We start from the raw sequence: 15,596 nt of genomic DNA, 5'->3' as shown, positions 1-15,596 counted from the left end.
AGATGAACATAATTTGTTGGGGAGTAGTCAACATGGTTTTTGTAAAGGGAAATCATGCCTCTCCAATCTACTAGAATTCTTTGAGGGGGGGGGGGTCCAACAAGCATGTGGATAAGCAGGATCCAGTGGCAATAGTATATTTAGATTTTCAGAAAGCCTTTAATAAGGTCCCTTACTAAAGGCTGTTAAGCAAAGTAAGAAGTCATGGGCTAAGAGGGAAGGTTCTCTTGTGGATTGGTAACTGGTTAAAAGATAGGAAACAAAGGGTAGGTATAAATGGTCAGTTCTCAGAATAGAGAGAGATAAATAATAGTGTCCCCCAGGGGGTCTGCACTGGGTCCAGTCCTATTCAACATACTCAAATGATCTGGAAAAAGGGGTAAACAGTGAGGTGGCAAAAATTGCAGATCATACAAAACTACTCAAGATAGTTAAGTCCCAGGCAGACTGTGAAGAGCTACAAAAGGTTCTCTCAAAACTGGGTGACTGGGCAACAAAATGGCAGATGAAATTCAAATGTTGGTAAATGCAAAGTAATGCACATTGGAAACATAATCCCAACTATACCTATAAAATGATGGGGTCTAAATTAGCTGTTACTGCTCAAGAAGGATCTTGGAATCATTGTGAATAGTTCTCTGAAAACATGCACTCAATGTGCAGCAGCAGTCAAAAAAGAGAACAGAATGCTGGGAATCATTAAGAAAGGGATAGGTAAATGGACAGAAAATATCATGTTGCCTCTATATAAATCCATGGTATGCCTGCATCTTGAATACTGTGTGCAGATGTGGTCGCCCCATCTCAAAAAAGATGTATTAGAATTGGAAAAGGTTCAGAAAAGGTCAGCAAAAATGATTAGGGGTATGGAACGGCTTCCATATGAGGAGAGCTTAATAAGACTGAGACTTTGCAGCTTGGAAGAGAAACCACTAAGAGCGGATATGATAGAGATCTATAAAATCATGACAGCTCCCTAGACTGGTTGCACTGTTGCCAAGAAAAGAAAGTAAATAAGGAAGTGTTATTTACTCCTTCTCATAACACAAGAATTAGGGGCCACCATATGAAATTAATAAGCAGCAGGTTTAAAACAAACAAAAGGAAGTATTTTTTCACAACCTATGGAACTCCTTGCCAGAGGATGTTGTGAAGGCTAAGACTATAATAGGGTTCAAAAAAGAACTAGATAAATTCATAGAGGATAGGTCTATCAATGGCTATTAGCCAGGTTGGGCAGGGATGGTGTCCCTAACCTCTGTTTGCCAGAAGCTGGGAATGGGCGACAGAGGATGGATCACTTGATGATTACCTGTTCTGTTCATTCCCTCTGGGGCACCTGGCATTGGCCACTGTTGGAAGACAGGATACTGGGCTAGATGGACCTTTGGTCTGACCCAGCATGGCCATTCTTACGTAGACATCTCGAGTCCGGGAACGGGTTCACATGTGGTGCTGCACACCAGCTGCTCAGTGTGGATAGCTTCACCTACTGCCTGATCCAAAACCCAAATGAAGTCAGTGTACGCTCTGGAGCAGGACTCAGTGCTTAATTTTATTGAGACTGCGTGTAGCATCTGATCGCTTGCTCCGGAGGGCAATGACTAAGCATCCTATTAGTCATCTAGTAAAGACTCAGGTTTATTTCAGACTAGGGCCAAGTTCAGCTCTAAAGTCAATGGAGTTACATCAGAGCTGAGTTAGCCCTGCAGCCTTAAAATCCCACTTATCCTAAATGGGAGCAGTGTCTTTGCTTTGTTATTTAAACAGAAACTCAATGTTTTTCAATGCAATGCACCTGCAAGAGGGATGGGAGACTCAATTGATTCACCTTGGTGAAATGTTCAGAAAAGAACTAGACTGTAGGCCTGCCTTACAGTGCCAACATACCCTGTTACATATGCCTTTAACAGAGAAGCAAAAAGTAGCATTTTAAACATCTGAACTTGGAGCTTCCTGACAATACAACAGGAACAAAAAAATCACATTTTTCTAGAACACGGCAGGAAGCTTATGGAGAATCAAAATATGACCAAATTGGGGGGAGGGAGAAGAGAATAATTGTGAATATTTCCTTCAACCTTTTTTGTTCTGTTACTACATGCACAAAAAGTTGGCAGGATGCAATGTATTTTAAATAAACACACAGAGTCCTGAAATGTTCCAGACAAGCAAATGTCCTGTAAACCTTGAAATGAATCACTATCATCAAAATCAGCTGCTTCGGCTCATCTAAAAATATATATCATTTAATTCACGTGCTTTTTTGGGGTAGTTGCATGGAATGTTCTGGATGAATTTCAGCCAAGGTGAACCTAGTGCCAAGGGCTCGATTCGTGGGCCGATAGACATCAGTGACAAAAGCCCCAAGGCGAGCAGAATCAGGCCTCGTTGGTTATGCTCTCACTGCAAACAGAAGAGGGTTTTTATATCAAGGTAGCTCTCTTGATGTAAAATCCTAGTGGAAAGAAGGCATTGTTGTTTTTATCTTGATGCAGCTATTCAAGGTCAACTCTCTGCCCACCACCTGGGGTTGACCTCTGCTAGGAGGTAAAAAATTCTCTCAGAATTTTACACTGAGAAACCAAGCTTGATGTTAAATACACCTTTTTTTTGCAGTGAAGACATAGCCAATGAGCGAAGCATGAAACACACTGTGGGGCAGATTTTCAGAAAAGCAACAAGCCAGATTTCTCAGTGCTCAACACACATAACGGGGCCAGATTTCCAAGCACTCAGCACCCAGTGGGCACTCAACTTGCTGAGCTCCCCTGGAACTCTGGCCATTTCTTTTGGTGCCTACATAGGAGCAGTGTCTTGTTTGAAACTCGGACGCCTTTTGTGAGTGCTGAGCGCTTGGAAATCTGGTCCTCCTCCTAAAGATTTCCATGCTTTACGGCATGATCCTGTAAAAATAAAGCCTCTCCCTGCTGTTGCTACCCTCGCAGAAAGCTGTGCAGCTAAGCTCAGCAATATCTGTGGATAGGAAGGCCTTCCATATGCAGATCTGAAAGTTATGAGCTTAGAGTATTATTTGATGATTAGCCTGCCCCGCACAGTATTGAGTTACCAGCCTGTGCTTTCAAACAACCCCAATTTATGCCACATTTTAGCAGCAAAGGCTTCAAATCATTCTGAAAACAGGGACTCTGGTGCCAACATCATTTCCCCTTTGCACAAGGCCTGACAGCTGAGGTTTCTAGATTATATATATATATATTCTGGTTAAATCTGACATTTGCTGACCTCCCATCAAGTTGAATCAAGTCTCTCGACAGCTACCAGAAAACCCGACAAAACCCTGACAAGCCCTATTTCTTCCAGGATTACATGGCTGGAAAATGTCGTGCAGGGGAAAAGATGCTTTGGGTGTGGAAAGAGAGGGAAAAGATTGTATTGGTAAATGGGAATTAACTGAAACTTTGTGAGGAGAGAAGAGGCCTTTGCTACAATGGGCAGTTCATGTCGCTCATTCTTAATTTATATGCACACAGTTTTAATGCAAAGACAGCAGACTATGAATATTTAACTTCCTGCCTGGTTTTAACCCCATTACCAGCCCCTGGAGATTGTTATTTGCTGTCTTATGCCAAATGTAATTTTCCCGATGTTGCTAAAAGGGAGGACAGAACAGCATTTGCAAGGAAATATTCCACAGCTAACAGCAGGGCAAGGGTAAATCTGTAGGAGCCCCAGAGCAGGGGCAGAAGGGAAAGAAATGACAGTCAATTTTTAGAGGGGGTGGGCACCACACCTCTGGAAATTCTGCCTGTTAGGACAGAGAGGAATGCAAATTATCCCTCGTCCCTGTGTGGCTGGGGAGCCTCGGAGGACATAGCAAGATTTATTGGACTGCTTGATTCACCCTGGGATTTGTCTAATGAGAGACTCAGAGCTACAATTCCTACAAAAGAAAAACAATCCACTTCACATAGCAAACGCTGACCCTTTCCTGATCTTCCTAATCCCCATGCTGTGTTCCTCATTCCCACCCGGTCATAACTACTGTTGCTCTCTATAAGTCAGTCATTTTATTTTTCACTGGATCAAATATGCGAGTTTCACTTTCGTATCTTTCAGTCTCATTAATCATATTTGCGAGGCACCCAGCCTTGTGGTATTTAGGCCATCTCTATAAATATAATTTAAGGAGCTTGGGCCAGATCTTCAACTGGGGTAAATTAACATAGATCCATTGACTTCACCCCTTTATACCAACTGAGGATCTGGGCCTCTTCCTTCAAGGATTGGCCTGGACTGCAAAAGGCTGACACCGTCTGGCTTTGGATTGTGGCACGGTGAGCCGCAGCCCCACAGATATAGCCTCAGGAGATGCCAACCAGAAGCACCCTCTGAGAATTTATATACAATGCAACCTTAGTTTTGAAGCCATTAAAAAGCAACCACTGAGAGAAAATTACCACCCTGGCCTGACCCACGCATTTCTTTTTGAGAACATCGATGCTCTTAAAGATTCATCTCAGGTTGCACCTTAAAAGCTATGCTCATGTGTGAAAGAAGCTGTTCCCTTGCAAGGCTTGCACTCATACACACACGCTAATAACCCAATGACCTCTAGTGAGTGCGGAATTTTCTCTCAGCTGCCAAAGAAATACTTCAAAAGTGTCTTGTACTTACAGTTTTTGAGAGGCAGCAGTGGGTCCCAAGGAAGACTTGCTCTTTATTCAGAATGCTCTGCAACTTTAACACAAGAAAGTCCAGACACCTAGCTCCTGCAGGAACAGCTCTGAATCTCTCTTCCCCTCCCTTGTTCCTCTGTCTCATTTCTCTCAACAGCCATTCTCTCTCTCTGTGCGTTGGTCTCTCTCCTTCTCCCTGGAGGTTGCAGCCTTTGTTTAAGAGGAAAGTAAACCAAGAAAGAAGCAAACTGGGTTTCCAGGGGGAGAAATAAAATCAACTGGCTGCATAAATCCAACGGACCTAATCACTTTCCTACAGAAGATGAAAGACTATTAGAGTCAGAGGAATCCCCATCTGGTGTGGTGACCTGTATTTTTCTCAGTGCCCGAAGTCAGAGAGAGAGGTGTGTGTGTGTGTGTGTGTGTGTACACGTACTGGATTATGAGAGCTATGCTAAGCCTTTTATGGCTCCCCATGCTAGCACATGATGTTTTGTAAGAGGGTCTCTCTCTGAACTTGCACGGAAAACAAAAACAACAGGGAAAGGGAGGCAGAAGGAAGGACTAAAATGGGAAAGATGAAAAGCAGGAGATGTTTCCAATAAGATACAGAGGGGCAAAAGGTAACCCTGGAGAGACAAATGTAGCTCCCTTGACTTGTGGAGAGTTTCGCCTGCTTGAGCCAGGACTGAATTTAGCTCAAGGTCTCAGCGAGCATCTCATTAGGCAGCTGCTCAGCCCACACCCTAGATCCTTTAGGGGCAGGGGAGAGAGATGCAAATGATCCCTTGTGCCTGTTTGGCTAGAGTCAGAGCCCTGGAGGACGAGCAAGATTTAATAGATGGCTGGATTCACTTGAAACCACCTTCACCAAAGGAGGACATTCCACGAGAGAAGTAGAGCGCATCATGGAACGGGCCACCCTAATCCCGCAAAAGAGCCTGCTTCAATACAGAAAAGAAAAAACCCACTGACCGCACACCCTTAGCTGTCACCTACCACCCCACATTAGAACCCATACAGGATATCATTGAACAGTTACAACCCATACTCCATGGGGACTACATCCTGAAAGAAATCTTTCCCAAACCCTCTCTTTTGGAACTTCAAACAATCCTGTAGCATCGCTAAGCTCATCTTCAGAAGCTAGCACCCCACCAACTCAAAGCAGCACCAGGCCGTCATAACAGATGCAAAACCTGCAGCTATATCTCCACTGCTATGATGGTCAATACTCCCCCCACCACCACCCCCAACATACCTTCAAAGACCCAAGGGTCCTACACATGCCCATCACAACATGTGGTATACCTTGTCCAGTGCATCAAATGCCCCAACAAGAACGTGGGTGAAACTAGACAATCACTAGACTCTCAAATGAACTCACACAGAAAAATGATAAAAGACAAAAACACCCTATCTGCTGCTGATCACTTTTCATAAAAAGAACACTCTACAGCTGACCTCTCAGTCTTCATCCTCAAAGGAAACCTGCACACACCTTCAGAAGAGGAGCCTGGGATCTTAAATTTCATAACTCTGCTAGACACCAAAAATCAGGGACTCAATAGAGACATTGGTTTTATATCTCATTACAACACTCTGTAACCCACTAACTTGCCTTTGTCCTGTGACTGCAGAGGTGTTAATTGCCCACTTCATCTTGAACAATTTCTTGCAACATGCGTTAACTCCTTATGCTTAACCATCTGTTCCATCTTGTATTCAGCTGTGACACCCTGATTAACTTTCCCAGCCCTGAAGAAGAGCTCTGTGGAGCTCAAAAGCTTGTCTCTTCTACCAACAGAAGTTGGATCAATAAAAGATGTTCCTCAAATCAACCTTGTATCTCAAAGTATATCCCAGTAACTACTTCCCAAAGTTATATTTGCATAATGGCCTAGAGCAGTTTTTTCCTGGAGCCAACATCAACATCTACTGAGGAGCTCCCTAAACTATGACAATCTCATAATTCATTCTCTTTACCACTTATTTTGGCTGACTCTCTCCACATTGAATTTCTCACATTCACATATACCTGAGAAAATGGTTGATGATCCCACTGGATACCACTTCCTAAATCTATGAGCTCCTTGAGATACGGGATGCGTCCTAAAACAGCACATGCACATCTGTGTATAGTCACCCAGGCTTGGATAGTTAGTAGGGTTTGAACCAGCACGCTTCAGATCTAAAAGCATGAGCAGCTATCACTTGACGTAAAGATCTCAGCCCTGTAATGTCCCCTTGTAGTATTATCTGATCTGTAGTAGCCTCTTTAAGCTGTTATGTACACCAGACACCACAGGGAGACAGACTCAGTTTCTTTTCAGTATGGGTTGCATGTGTGCTTAGCTCAGACAAGGAGTCCCCCTTTCGCAGATGGGGAACTGAGGCACTGAGAGAGTTAAGGGCCAGATGTTTAAAGGTATTTAGATGCCTACAGATGCAGATAGGCACCTAGTTGGATTTTCCAAAGGGCCTAAGCGCCTCTTAAGTTCCTATTGGCATCTTTAGGTGCCTAAATACACCTCTACCCCGATATAACACTGTCCTTGGGAGCCAAAAAATCTTACCGCGTTATAGGTGAAACCGCGTTATATCGAGCTTGCTTTGATCCGCCAGAGTGTGCAGCCCCGCCTCCCTGGAGCACTGCTTTACCGCATCATATCCAAATTCGTGTTATATCGGGTCACGTTATATCGGGGTAGAGGTGTACATTTAAAAATCTGGCCCCCGATGCCTTGCCCATCATCACACAAGGAGTGCGTGGCAGAGCTGGAAACGAAACTTCGAAATCCTATTCTAGGATCCTAACGCAGGACCATCCTTCCTCTCTGACCTGATTACTATGTGAAACCAAGCGCTAGATCGTCCAAAACTGGGCCCAGGCTAGTTCTAACTTTAGTCCATGTTTGCAGAAAGCTAGCAAACCTTTCGGAGAGTCTGAGCTTAACTTTCAGTGTTGTCAGGAACCAAGCAAGGTTAATTATTACAGATGTTTCATGCAGTTCTACATAGGAACTCTATTTTTAAAGCAAACCAGGCCATAAAAAATGAAGAAATCAACAGCAAGATGACTAAAATGACTCCACATGGAAGCAAATTCCCATCCCCTACCAGCTATTTTCATCTCCGATTAGCTTTCCAGTGGGAGGATTTAATTTGCATTTAAATAGAAACCTTAGGAACATGGCCAATCTAATGTTAAAATGCTAATTACAAATGCATTTGCCTCTTTAAAAATTAAAAAGAATGTCAACGTGCATTTTAATGGGGGCTTATTAGAGGTTTGGTTTTATTAGACACTTAGTATTTATAAGTTATTATTATTTAACAGACTGTTTACCACTCAATCCAGACAGCTGAAAACCTAGACACCAAGGAATTTGCAAGATTTGAGCTGACTGCTATGGAGGTGGGAACATCATCATGAAAAGTCTTCTCAGGCCATGAAACACCTAGTTGAGTAGAGTATAAATTATAAGGTAAGGGAGAGGAACTGTGGAAAGGGAATCTGATGTGCCCCAAAATGAAACAGCCACTGTGGATAAATAAGTGAAAAGAGGCAAGAGAGCTCCAGCCATCCATCAAGGCACCTAAGCACTTGTGTAATTTAAGCATGCGAGTAGTCCCAATGGAACTAGTCTCACACACAGTCACACACCTCTTTTTGTGGGTCAGGGTTTAGGAGGTTTGCCACTGTTTTCCAAGCAGGATCCGGACCTGTAAGGAGAGATGGTTGGAAAAAAGTTCACGGAAACTTTTTTCCCCCCACAAAAAACGGCTTTTTGATTAAATTGAAGATTTTTCACCAAGACTTCCATTTTCATAAAAAAAACAGTTGTGTTTTTGTCAAAAAAAAGTAAAACACTCAGTACTTAGATGGGAAGCTCTCTGGGCAGTGGCCATTGTTTTGTTCTGTCTGTACAGCGCCTAGCACCATGGGGTCCTGGCCCATGACTGGGAATCCAAGGCACCAATGCAATACAACTAAAATAATAGTGATACTGAAAAATGAAAACATTTCAGTAACCAAAAATGATCCCCCCCATTTTTGGGGAACTGAATACCAAACAGTTGTGGGTTTAATTTTTTGTAACGACTCCCCCACCTCCAAAAAAAGAAAATCAGTGAACAAAACATTAATGAAAATTGTTCATCTCTTTCCAAATCTTTCATAGAAAAGTAATTTTTCTAACTGCTATGCTTGTAAATGCATGGGAGGTGCTAGCAAATGGACCAAGATCTGGCACTATGCAAAGCTCAGGTATAGAGGAAATGGCTGGATATAGTCTTTTCTTTTTTAGTAATTATGATGATGCCTTTTATTATTATTTCTCAAGAGGCTCCACTGGTACTTGGCATCTCAGCTATTTTGTGAATGGGCAGGGCTATTCTTACCATGCACGCTGCATAGTTTACATCACAGGGTAAGTTACTGTGTATTATACAGTTCAGCTCTGTAATGCACTTTATGTATATAAGGGTCTCAGTAGAAATCAAAATGGAACAAACATTACACCCTGTGACATAGTGAGGGCCAATGCAATTGGGGACGGGAAGTACTAAAAACTGGATATTTCTCTATTTATTGTTGCATTTTGCATCCTTTCACCGCAACAGCCTGGAGCGTAGTCACCAGCATTACAATAGCAACTGCCACAAGCTCCAGTCCTGAATTCAGAGCCACTTCTGCACGCTTAACTCATTGTGGATTTGGATAGGCACTAAGGTCCAATGGCAGGATCGGGGCCCACAGTTTGCACCTGCCTGTGCAATACAATCCCAGTGATTCGGAGACTGAGCATGACTTCACAGCTGTCAGCTTCCCCACACGCAGGTTGAGGGGCACCTGGACTTCAAGGTCAACAGCAGGAATAGAAAACCCAAGGACCTAGTGCTCCAAGCCACCTGAACTAAAAAATTATCTTTATTAGCTATAGGAGTATTAGATTGTATAGCCTCTCTGTTGGCTGCAACCACTAGAGGAGGACAATGATAACATATGCTTCAGAAGGTCGGAAAGCCTATTCAGTAGAAGGCAATGGTTAGACCCTCCTCCCCCATCAATTATTTCATCCTACATGTAAGTGTTGTCCTCAGAGGAGGACCTGAACCAACCCCCCAGATCTGAACATGCCCAAACTTTGAGGAGGGACCTGAGGGGGGGTCAGAATCTGAATCTAAATTTCACTACTGACCCCTGTGTTTCTACTAGGATACTCTGAAACCTTGGATTCAAACTCCCTGAGTGTTCCAATTTGGTGGCTTAGGCTCCCACTTCTAATGATCATCATTTCTCTTCTTATGTGTCTGTACAGTGCCTATCACTATGCATTACATACATTAAGATGCTTTTAGACTCTGGAGCCGGTGGCATGAAAAATGAAAACGGAGAGAGTTGGTCAAAAAATTTCAAAAAGTGAAATTCCAGTGAATATTTGTTGTAGAATTTTCAAGTCTTAAAAACAAAAAAACTGTTTGGTGAAAACCTTTGACGCATTTTTCAGCAGCTCTAAAACGGAGATTGCCGTGCTCCCTAGCAGACTTTTGTTCGCCTCAGAAAAACATGTGTGTGGATGGTCAAAAGCAGGGACCAAACCGGAGATCTCTGGATTAGAACAGCTCAGAAAAATGTCAATGGAACCGTTTGCCCCTGGAAAATGCAGCTCCCCCATCATATTCGAAACACTTAGTGGAGTCCTGTAAATTTTTCCGAATTTTTGTTTCGGGGAAAAAACGGGGCGGGACAGGGGAGAAGGGAACATTCAAACAAAGCTGAACAACTGGGGAATGAGACATTTTGCTTTTTCATTTTGAAATGTCTTTATTTCAAATTTCTCTCTCACACACATGGAACAGAACATCTAATCAAAAGCCGTTGAAATCGAAATTTGAAAAAAAAAAAAAAAACCACACAACCAAAACATTCAGGTTTCATTCCGATGCCCAACGAAGCCAAATTCTGAAATCTCAAAATCCATCAGACTGGAGCTGTTGTCCTCCAGCCAGTGCATGAATTGTTACGCCCAACTGAAGAGACCCACCTCTCTGAGCCAAGGCTGTCACAGGCTCATCAACCTCCAGATGGTCCAGCCATCACTAGAAGGGTGCAGAGTGCCCCAGCAAGCTGGCATGGGTTACATTACTGAGCAACATAAAATGGGTTGAGCCAGCCAGTACTAGGGGAGTCTAATGGGAAGGCCCAGAACTGGGGCTCAGAAGGTCTATTCCAGACTTTGTCGATAAGTTTGTGTGATCTTGGACAACATACCGTCTCTGTTCCCCTCCCATCTTTGGTCTATTTTAAACTGTAAGCTCTTTGGGGAAGGGACTGTCTCTTATTATGTGTATGCACAGTGCCTAGCACCATATGACCTGATCTTAGCTGGGGTCTGTAGGTCCTACAGTAATATGAATACTAACAGGATACCAGAGATGTTGCAGGGTAGATCATGGATGTATCAACAGAGATCCATGTGTGGAAGCTTGCACAGTCTCTCTCCTCATGGTTTCATTCTAGCTACTGCTAATAAAATCATTCATAAGGGCTAATGCTATTAGCCCATCAGCATCTAATTCACCCCACTTTTTAAAACATAACATTACGATCCTTCATTTGCCTGGCAATCATTTCTTAAAAGAGTAATTCAGAGAGACTTACCTTCCCAGGGAGAATAAACTGCATCACGTTAACATCTGCAAAAGACAAAAGAAGTGAAAGATCAAGATTGTGAAAGAAAGTGTGTTTGTTCTAGATAGAGAAATGTGTTGCAGAGATGGTAGATCAGCTCGGCCACAAAATCCAACGTGTTCATTGCATGATTGATGACTTCCCCTGCTGTCTGAGCCAGACCTGACAAGCTGGAAAATAACTGTCTGTCTCTTAAGAACCAAGCTTACGTAACATGCTACAGAGACTCGAGAGTCTTCATATACAAAGATAGGAGTTGGTTTACCCTAGCAGTTGCTTTTTAAATGGTAAAAAAGCCACAGCAGTGTGCATAGTTACTAGACCTCCTTCCACCTACACCATCTCCCTGGCTGCTGGGGGCCTGCTCTGTAATGAAAGGGAGGGACGCAGAGACAGACAGCAACTGCCATGGAAACAAACTCACCAAACAGATTTGGAAGTCAGACTGTTCCATTAGATGAGTGGGAGAGAGAAAGGGCAGGGTGGGGGGGAGGTTCGTCTAGCAACTTATGATGTTGAAATATGGTCAGAGCAGAGAACAATGTCAAGTACAACTACAGAACAAGCAGAACAAAATCCACCCATGGATTGACTCCAGCTGGTGTCCTCATTTTCATGGGTAGTCTTAGCATTGCCTTGGCATGGGGACAGATGCAGAGGGATCTCAAGATGCTTAAGGTAGCTTATGGGTTGGGAACAGCCCAGTCAAACTCTGGCATGCCCTGGCAAACAGGGACTAGGTAGCAAAAGTGTCCTGCCTCTCTGAAAACGAGGCAGGAGGACTTAAATTTAAAAACAAACAACAAAACCTGTAAAGATTTTCTGCAAGCCAACATCTGTTTCCATGGGAACAGCAGCAGTAGAATTGTCGGGACTCTTGTAAATTACACAAATAGGCTGAACGCTACAAATTTCAGGTTCCCTCCCATAGCACCTGCAGCCTTTAAGATTCAACTAATATATTCTTAATATATGCGGTTGGTCAAAGAGGCAGCCATTTTTTCCTCCCCCTGCTCTTTCCTAGGCATATTACATCCTCGGGAGGAAACTAACCCGCCTCGTGGATCTTTTACCTGGTGGCATCAGACCAGATACTGGTTTTGCATGTATGCTTTATGCAGCAAGGTGTTTTAGAGCAGCTAATAAAGGGTTAATTTCCCGGCCTTCATTAACTAATACACTATGAGCCAGATTCATCCCTTGGATCATCCTGCTACAGCTTCTGCAGCAGCCCCTCTGCTATTGATGGGTCCCGTGGCTGAGCTGCAGTGATGAGACCAGGCGGAGGGTGATGGGAGAGAACAAACGGCTCGTTCCACACACCCCGGACTCTAGTGGTGGCTCAGCCACCCAACAGACAGGAATCTTCTTCGGAGCAGGAGACCTGAAGTCTATTCAGCAGTGTGGGATTTATTTGCAGGGGAAAAGAGGCGTAGCACATTAGCCAAGCATGTCTTGGTGCCACTCTGGTTGACCCACACAGGATCGCCATCTGCTACTGCTCACAGAGAGCAAAATTAGCCGTTTCATTTACATGGTAGAGGCCTGTATTGTGGAGTTAGAGCGGCTAGATCCATTCCTCACTGACAGTCTCTCTCATAGATCTGGCAGTCTGGCATTTAATTAATTCTCCCTCAGTGCAGGTCCCTCAGCTAGTTCTGCCACAGCTAGTCACCTCAATCCTTGGAAACTTGAGCTAAGAGCTTCAGGCTCTCTCAAGGGGAGAAGTTCACCGGCTGCACCTGACCCTCTGACAGAGGGTCATCATTTCAGCAGAGGCAGCCTCTAAGAAAAGATAGTGGCTGAAAAGATACATACATGAGAGCAACATTCAAAATTAGCCAGTTAGTAGCATTTCATCATCAGCAGCAGAAGATGCTAAGCTGCATAACAAGCCAGCCTATAGAAATGGGGTGAAAAATAAGCCATCGGCTTAAAAAAAAAAAAAAAAAAAAAAAGTAAGTCCATGTTTATTTACAGCTGGGAAAATGTTTGTTCTTATGGAGAAAGCTTACTTGGGACCTAGCAGGAATCAAAATAGCGGATCTCTACTCAGGATTACCATTGTGATAAATGGAAGCCCATGGAAATAAACCAATAGTTTGCCATTGTCATGGAGAGCTCCTTACTCTCCGAGTTCAGTTATACTGTCCTGTATGTAAAGAAGGCAAAAGATGATTTCCTACATAGTCCAGTACAGGAGGCAGTGCAGTTAGGATAGCAGATCATAAAATCAGGTCTTCTACATTATGTTCCCAGCTCAGAGAGCGAGAAAGAGTGAGTGAGTGCGTTTGTCTAATGGTTTGAACAAGGCAAATCAGAGTCAGGACTCTGAGATTCTATTCATAGCTTGAGGGGGTGGGGGAGTATGGGGTCCAGTGGTTAGAGCAGGTGGCTTAGGAATCAGGTGTCATGAGCTCTATTCCCTGACCAGGAAGAGGAATGTGCTCTGGTGGTTAGATCAGGGGAATGAGAGTTGAGACTTATGGATTCTGTTCCTTGCTCAGCCACCGTCTGATTGTGAGCTCTCCAGGCAAGCCACCTAAACTCTGTGTATTGGTTTGGAAATCCGTAAAATGGGCACTTCATTTACTCACCGCACAAGGGGGGTGTTAGGTTTAGCTAGTGTCTGCCACTCATTTGGAGATCAGCTGGTTGAGAAAGCCCTCGAGGAAGTGTAGTGGTCATAAGAATTTCTGAAAATACTTTGGGGAACTTCAGCTGAGCCTTAAAGACAGCAAGTGTGTTAATCACTAAACAGGTGTACACCATTTAGTTTGCATGCCAGCAGGGCAGAACCTTGTACTGGTAGGCGAGGACCTGCATTCAGAAGTCCATTCATTCTCTAGCTCCACAGTTGGGTGGATGAAAAGTTAGGTCACAAGCCTCTAGGCACTAGGCACTTTTGCAAGTATCTGAAGCCTTGCAAAACAACAGGAGCAACTAGTAGATTGGGCAGAGCTATGTTCACAACAATGGGAGAAGACAGTACCACCACAGCAAATGCATAAGGAAAAGGTGATAGTCCCATCCGTCTGATACCTTATTGTCTTCATCAGTGGCAGCTCTCTAAGACGCCTTACAGCCCCAGCTGCTCCTCATCCCTGGGATGTCTCTGAGGAATATGGAGACAAGTTGATTATAATTGACCTTTCTGCTGCAGTGCCCCAGCCATTCCCTATTTAGCAACCATTTTGCTGTCATTACTCTCCCAGGGCTATTTCTGCCTAGCACAGATCCTCGCTGACAGGTCTCAAGAGGAGAAGGCTGCAGTGCGTAAAATTAGATGGGTGGGAGAGGCAGTCTGAGACGGCAGCCTGCCAGCAATCTGTGGGTGGTACGACCGAAGGGGAAGCTGCAACAAGCACAGCAGAGGAGGGGCTAGTTGGTTAAGAAAGGAGAGTGGACCCTAGTCCAGTAATCATTCCTCCCAGTTCATTGATCGGAATTCAGAGCACAGAGGATGGAGGGAAAGACACAGAGGCAAAATATAAACAACCAGATAATTGAAACAAAAGCTGGTGCAAATATAGCCCTTTCTTTTTATCTAGCAGGGTCTCTGTAACCGGACACGTTTGAACTATTGATGCTACAAGTTAGGGATCCTTTTAATGCTCAATCTACTGGATCACTCTATACTTATTCCACTGAAGTTTCTCTGCACTGACAGGGGCATAACAGACAGCAGGATTGGACCTTGTGTTTCCTGGATATAGGGGCAGTAATTCTCTTTAGCCAGATATAAAAAAAAAAGAATGAAAAAAACCAAACCAAACCAAAGCCAGCTGCTCCTTCTCTCCCAGATGCAGATGCAACTCAGACATTTGTGAAGTATTTTCTGAAGAAAGGACAAGCTGCTGCTATCTCCTCCATTCTAAGCAACAGGCTGCCTCAGGAAGCCACGCCCTGGCGGGATGCTGAGAGCTGTCACAGCACAGACCAGCAGCAGGCGTTTACATTCGCAAAGTGACTGGAGAGGAAGCAGAAGGGTCTGCGCCCAAGCAAAGTAAATAAAGTGTCAGATTTGTGGTCAGGCGAAGCAGTCGCCATGGTGGATTAGCCAGCTTGAGGGGTTCTCTCCAAGTTTATGGGATGAAGCACTAGAATAAGGCTCCTGGCTATGGAACGGACATAGAGCAGTCAGGAAAAGGAGATAAAATCCAGAGAGTGGGAGATAATACAGCCAAGAGAGCACAGACTCTCCTTCCTGCTTCGTGTTCCCAGCAATCAGTCTCCATGGACAGGCCCCTCCTACCAGT

The 15,596-nt window shown here is 44.0% G+C and overlaps 1 protein-coding gene across 10 annotated transcripts in view; it reads right to left on the bottom strand.

Annotated features, from left to right (window-relative positions):
• Positions 1 to 14,027, bottom strand: part of KLHDC8A (kelch domain containing 8A) — a 38,199-nt gene extending 24,172 nt beyond the window's left edge. Inside the window, exons 1-4 of one of the 10 annotated variants that reach the window (XM_034767172.1) lie at positions 13,935 to 14,027; positions 11,308 to 11,342; positions 8,308 to 8,366; positions 4,639 to 4,850 (exon numbers count right to left, since the gene is read on the bottom strand). The gene's annotated coding sequence lies outside the window, so the exon portion shown is untranslated. Of the gene's footprint in view, positions 1 to 4,638; positions 5,441 to 8,307; positions 8,367 to 11,307; positions 11,579 to 11,602; positions 11,689 to 11,761; positions 11,780 to 13,934 lie in introns of those variants that run through there. The other 9 variants (XM_034767171.1, XM_034767175.1, XM_034767179.1 and 6 more) reach the window with 9 other exon arrangements.
• Between the last annotated feature and the right edge of the window lie 1,569 nt (positions 14,028 to 15,596).

The sequence above is a fragment of the Trachemys scripta genome, chromosome 4 (genome assembly GCF_013100865.1).
Source record: "Trachemys scripta elegans isolate TJP31775 chromosome 4, CAS_Tse_1.0, whole genome shotgun sequence".
NCBI lineage: Eukaryota > Metazoa > Chordata > Testudines > Emydidae > Trachemys > Trachemys scripta.
This window is presented reverse-complemented; position numbering and strand designations above follow the sequence as displayed.